Here is a 6,249-nt window from a genome sequence, read left to right on the forward strand (position 1 = left end):
ATAGAGCTATCTAAGCCCGATCTCACGCACACTAGCTTACCATTTGTTTTTGCTGGCGGGTACAAATTTTAACCTAAAAATCCTTCATGTACGTACACGCAATACATGCGCACGTAGATAACTCTATTTATTGAGATATATCTCCCTCTCCCGGATGGTGTCCCCTTAACAGAAAAAAAAAGTAGTCAAAAAATGATTTATTTCTTCCTAAAGGTGAAAATGGACATCCCAGCAAGCCGGTGTGTGCGCGCAGCACTGTTTACATCGCACACCACCAGCGTAAAGCAATAGAGAGGTGTGCGAAATACACTCTCAACTCAACGTCATTCTACTTTTAAAGGTGAGAGGGCCGCCGCGATTAACGTTTTACGCCTGCGTGGTACCTTTTGACTAATGGAGAAAGGCAAAGAGACACTTGAGGTGCACCTTAAGTGACACTTACGAGATCATTACCTCGATATAAATTTCCGTTTTTGAACAATTGAATCAAAATCTACACTCAAAATCACTTTTAAGCAATTCAACGTCCAAATTCAACACAATAAACGTCAAAAAAAAGTCAAACAAAAAAGAAACCATCGAATCGCGACCGAAACCGAGTTGAACCTAACGCAGACTGGCTCGCGGCTAATGCAGTCAGGAGAGTTGGTCGCAGACGACCAGCACAAAAGAAGAGAATTTTTACCTGATTGTAACCCACACAGTCAAGCAGGTTAAAATGTCAACAACTACATCGGGGGGCGAAAGAGAAAGGCAAAAAGTGACGGAACTTGTACTTGCATGTGTTGGTAAGTTTTGCGCAAGGTGGTAGCAGAAGTGACTTAAGTAGGTGTGAAATGTTTTCATATGTATGTAGTAGTGTTTTACATAAAAAAAAAATCAGCGTAAAGGGCGAGCTCGTTTAGAACCCTATTGAAACTTATTGAAATTTGTTGATCGATTTGGTGTCTTCGACAAATTTGTGAACTCCTAAAAAAAGAATTAAACACGAATGTTTTTTTTCTGATTTTCAAAATTACTTTTTATCACTAAAAATTGGTTTCTATCGAAAACACAATTTTTTAATATTTTTATATTTTTTTTACTGTTTCGGGCGTCAATAATTGGGTCCTAAAATGAAGCTTAGATTGCTGATATTATTGTTTACAGCGATAAAGCTTATTTTTCTGAGTACAATGACCCTTTGTACGACCACAAATAGTTTAAAAAGGATTTTTCAATCAATTTTGAAAAATTAACCACGCGGTCCTTCTTGACAGAAAAGCTCCTACTTGACAGCTCATTCCAAGGGGACCATAGTTAATCCATCGGAAAAATGTTGTCTTGTCAAAAAAAAATTGCATTAAAATGAAAAAAAGTGATCAGAAATGGTTTTTAATCGTGTTTTTTACCGTTGTACATAAGAATTGACATAGGGCTTTAGTACCCAATTAGAGTTCACGCGCGCTGATATGACCGCAGAAGAATGGCCGCATGACAGCCGCAAAACAAATTTTCGGTTGTTGTCAAATATTGAAAACAAGCCAAGCTGACAGCCAAATCAACACGGAATTTCAGTTCAACTTGCAGATTATTATTTACACTGCGGTAGTTCAGCCACCGACACCGACGTAACACTCCATGTAAAAAATCTGCTGAAATGTGTCCCAGCACGACTCACCCCAATTACTTCCTTTGAATCACCCCTTGCCGATAAAAATATATTTCGCAACACTGCTCAACCCATTGTTTGCAAACAAAACGTAGTTTATGAATGAATCAGCTGATTTGTGTTTACAAACAAAATAGAATCAGTGTTGCCTTGCTAATACATTTTTCGAAAAACCGTTTGACAGCTCACCGGACTTACCGGAGGGGTGATGCAAAGAAGGGTCATCTTTTTTACTTGAGTGTTACGTCGGTGTCGGTGGTTCAGCGGTTTCAACCTCCTGTCAGTCGAAGCGAAGGAGAATCGTGATTTTTTTCTCGCAATAAGCAATATATGAAAAATAAAATACCATCTTTTCAGGAAATTCCAGAAAAGCTAACAAAATCTATAAGCAGGTAATATCTTTTTGGAAACTAGTGTTTAAAAAAATCTAAATAGGGTTAAAAAACAATTTGATTTCATTTTTTATGTAGAACCGCGTCATCTGGGGTATCATTGGGTCTGGGGGGTGAGATTGGGTTATACAAAAATGCAGAAATTTATATGACCTAATCTCACCCCCTAGACCCATTGTCACCCTTGATAAAGTGCACCGTTTTCATGTTAAGGCCATTTTTAGGTAATATCTCTGGAACTAATGGTCCGATTTTCAACTTTAAATAATGAAACATTTGAAAATGTTCTGATCCCTTCGAAAAAAAATATTTTGAAAATTTTAGAATCAAGACTAACAATTTAAATGGCGTAGTATTAAATATTTGGCCCCGGATAATAAAAAAATAAAGAAAGTTTTTTGTTTCATTTTAAGTGACACAAAGTTATTTTAAAAATCTACAAATAGCAATTTTTCTTGTATAAATTCTTTTTTGGTTATAACAATAATATATAGTCCTCATTCATACCTTCACCTTTGCCGAAAACACCAAATCGATCAAAACATTCCTTGAAAGGATACAGATCCAGAGTTTTTTTAATGGTCCTATAGACCAAATTTTCATTTTTTGCTTTTGGGTGTTTTTGAACACCCCTGACTCAAGGCGGTTCTAAAAACACCCAAAAAGCAAAAAATGAAAATTTGTTTTAGGACCTTTTCAAAAAAAAAACTCCAGAGATGTTTAAATTTTTACATACCATTTTTTGGATGGGCAGCTGCCATTTCTTTTATGGAAAATCATAAGAACAAAATAATGTCGCAAAATGCTTTCTTCAAACGTTCTGAAGGCACCCAAAAAGTTTCAGTCACAAAAAAAGATTTGATTTGATTTGATAACCACCAGGGCCACAAGGATGAGATTAAGTTACAAAAATTTGGGACATGTTTAATAAAAGCTTAGGCTCATTTCGCAAATATTCGTAGAGTATATTTCGGGAGGGAATATTTTTTTTAAAAAAGTTTAATCTTAAAAAATACCATTTTTTTAAATAATTTTTTTATTACAAAAATAATTTCCAAAATACATATTTTTGGATATTTTAGACCAGGAGTGTGCAACTTTTAGTCACATAGAAGTACACACAAAGAAAAAATACTGTAAATTTAAAAAAGGTCGTTCGTTGGATTAAAAGTTCGCGTTGGTGATTATTCGTAGAAAGTTCAAACTTTTTAATTTATAAGTTGGAAAGTTGTTGATACCATGCATTTCTGGAACAAAATCGATGTATCGGTAAAATTTTTTTTATTTTTAATATAAGAAAAAACTTTTAATGGAAAGAATTAAAAAAAAGCAAAGCTATCCACTTTAACGACCCCCGGGTCTTTTGTGGGCTCTGTCAAGCCTCTGTTGCAAGTTTCTGCTCATTTCTAGGCATCCGAAGGTTATGTGTGGTGAGTCACCCAAAACCTCTTTTACGCGCCCCATAGCATCTTAGGGATCGGCAGCCGAAGCCGCTAACCACCGCGCCACGAGGCCCTCTCAAGAATAAACAACATTTAAAATTACAGTGAACGACAAAATGAAAGAAATTATACAGTCGAATTAAAAGTTTAAACCAAGGTTCAAACTTCTAAATCAGTTAGCAATGAGATTTTCAAAAACTGTGGCAGTAAAAGTTTTCATTTTAAAACAAGGGGTAGGACACAGAGTAACTGAGTGACTCAATTTTACAAAATTACTCAATGTGGCTCAAAGTTACTCAATCTTCCTCATGATTTTTTTTTCACCGAGTTGCGGAATTTGTGAAACAACCAGCTTTTGACAGAAGAGCGTGTTTACAAATAAATTAGAAATATTTTCACACCACGATACTGCTTAAGTTTTTAAAACCATCAGTTAACGAAACTCGGAACAAACTATTCCGCCAGTTAAGGATTTCGCTACGGAATGTTCCGTGCTGTTCGTCGCCACCTGTACCGGTGAATTCGAGACTGGTATTATCTCCAAAATTTCCAAGATCGACTAAAACCCGCCCGCCGTCGCTACAACATGCTGGAATCGTCCACCAAGATGTACTAGTTCACGGGATGGGACTTGGGATTGGACATCGAGGGCAAGGCTGATGGCAAGTTCCTGTTTGAGACTATGGATGGCATCCTGACGCCGTCCCGTCCAACCGACAAGCCCCTGCATCGGCCCCTAAAGTACGTCAACAAAATCGGTGGTTCGGGAACGGAAACCGGTGTGAACAAGCACGGTATCGCAATCGTCTTCGGTCAACCTGACTGATATCAAGTCCGTTGAAATTCACCAAAAAGCCCTGCCGGAGGCCGTGCTCGAAAACTACATCAAGAACTTGTCCGTTAAGTCGTGGATACGTCGCCGATGGCTCAAAGAACTCACCGCCCAGGTCATCGTGCTGAACCACCCCGGTCGGATCTCCAACGTACACACCCCAGTGCTGGACTGCCACACCGCTCACATTGCTTGCGAGTTCAACGAGATCAAGAAGAAGGTCTTTCGTCGTTTCCGGCAAGTCCTCCGAGGTTTCTGCAAAGTCCATCAAGTCTGGTGATGACGCTATCGTCTTCCGCGTCCCACTTAGGACTCTGTGCGTGGTAGCCGAGAAGGCCACCAAACAACATTCGATACTAGCGAACGCGAGGACAGTTCCCTTTAGTGAACTAGAAGTCGATTTCCGGTTATGTCCGACGGGTACTCGCGAGAATTCAGCTATTGCCAAAGGAGTCCCACAAAACTAATAAATAAAAGTGGTTATTTTTGCTTTTTGCTTGGTTTTGCCTTCCTCACCTCACTGAGGCAAGGCTATAAAATCACTCGAAAAATGAACTTCTCAATTAGACCTCCTAGACCCACCTTCATATATACCTATCGACTCAGAATCAAATTCTGAGCAAATGTCTGTGTGTGTGGTGGGACGTTGATCAAAAAATTGTCACTCGATTATCTCGACATTGGCTGAACCGATTTTGTCCGTTTTAGCGTCATTCGATCCGTCTTGGGGTCCCATAAGTCGCTATTAAAAATTATGCAGTTTAGTTAAGTACTTCAAAAGTTATGCTAAAAAAACATTTTAACAAAAGTCCGGAAGATTGTAAAAAGGGTGGTTTTTGTAAGAAACCCCGTCATGCTATACATTTTCAGAAAGGTATTAAAAAGACCTTTCCAATGCGTCCAAGACATTGAAGATCTGACAATTCTATCAAAAGTTATAAGCACATAAGTGTTATTTATACGCTTTTTGGAGGCCGGATCTCAGATATGTCGATGAAAACGTTGTCCGGATCTCTCGTGCGACCTATTGTTTAATAGGTATTTAAAAGACCTTTCCAACGCTCCCAAAATATTGAAGATCTGACAACCCTATCAAAAGGTGTAAGCATTTAAGTGTTATTAACGCACTTTTTGGATTTTGGATAGCACCCTTTAAATGTGAGGAAGGCGCCAACCACCTAAGGGTGGTTTTTTTAATGCTGTTGGTTTCGTTGCCTTTGGTCTGTTCTGTGCGCAGGAAAAAGGCTTGGGCGAACAGTCTTGAAAGGAGTCGATGTCCTCTGAGTCCTCCTGGTTCTGGATCTGAATGTCCGAGTGGGCCTAACACTCCTTGTCCATGTGCACCCTACAGCTGATGTCACGCAACGTCGACTTAACTTCGTGCGCGATCGAGGAACGATCGGTCAGGCTGGCTGAGCACGTTCTCCGGGACGCGAAACCAGGTTCCGAATCGCCCACGAACCGTTCAGTTGGATAACCTTACTGGCCGCGTGGATTTTCATATTTTGGCTGACCGCGGGCCTCATATTATGCCTTTTCACATAGAATCGGACCCTTGACCGGACCAGTTATTTTCCATGTCCTTCAAGGTTTTCTGGTACTGGGTTTTGCCCTTCCTGCTCGAATCCGCAGACTTCATAAATAGCTTCTAGAAATAAAACCGAAACCAGATTTTTGTTTATTTTTTCCGCTCCACGTTTTTTTCTGTTTGGACTTCGTTTTGTGTCTGTCAAAATCAGTCGTCTCTGGTGCCAAATGTCAGTGTCAAAATTCGTTACGTCGTTTGGAAGGATTGAAAAACTTTGAGTGGCTCAATGTTACTCAAAATTATTCAAACTTTCTCAATATTACTCTCTGTCCTACCCCTTGTTTTAAAAACAAGAAAAAAACGTTTAATATAGCAAATTTTGACCATCTTTTATTTCAAGAGTA

General features: G+C 39.1%; 1 protein-coding gene and 1 pseudogene across 1 annotated transcript in view; one reads left to right on the forward strand and one right to left on the reverse strand.

Annotated features, from left to right (window-relative positions):
• The window catches only part of LOC120415173 (protein phosphatase 1 regulatory subunit 12B-like), a 215,318-nt gene extending 214,719 nt beyond the window's left edge, over nt 1-599 (reverse strand). The window contains exon 1 of the mRNA XM_052707108.1: nt 454-599. The gene's annotated coding sequence lies outside the window, so the exon portion shown is untranslated. The remainder of the gene's footprint in view (nt 1-453) is intronic.
• A 3,141-nt stretch (nt 600-3,740) lies between these two features.
• Nucleotides 3,741-4,797, forward strand: LOC120424729 (elongation factor 1-alpha-like; annotated as a pseudogene).
• Nucleotides 4,798-6,249: the final 1,452 nt, after the last annotated feature.

This window comes from Culex pipiens, chromosome 2 (genome assembly GCF_016801865.2).
Source record: "Culex pipiens pallens isolate TS chromosome 2, TS_CPP_V2, whole genome shotgun sequence".
Taxonomy (NCBI): domain Eukaryota; kingdom Metazoa; phylum Arthropoda; class Insecta; order Diptera; family Culicidae; genus Culex; species Culex pipiens.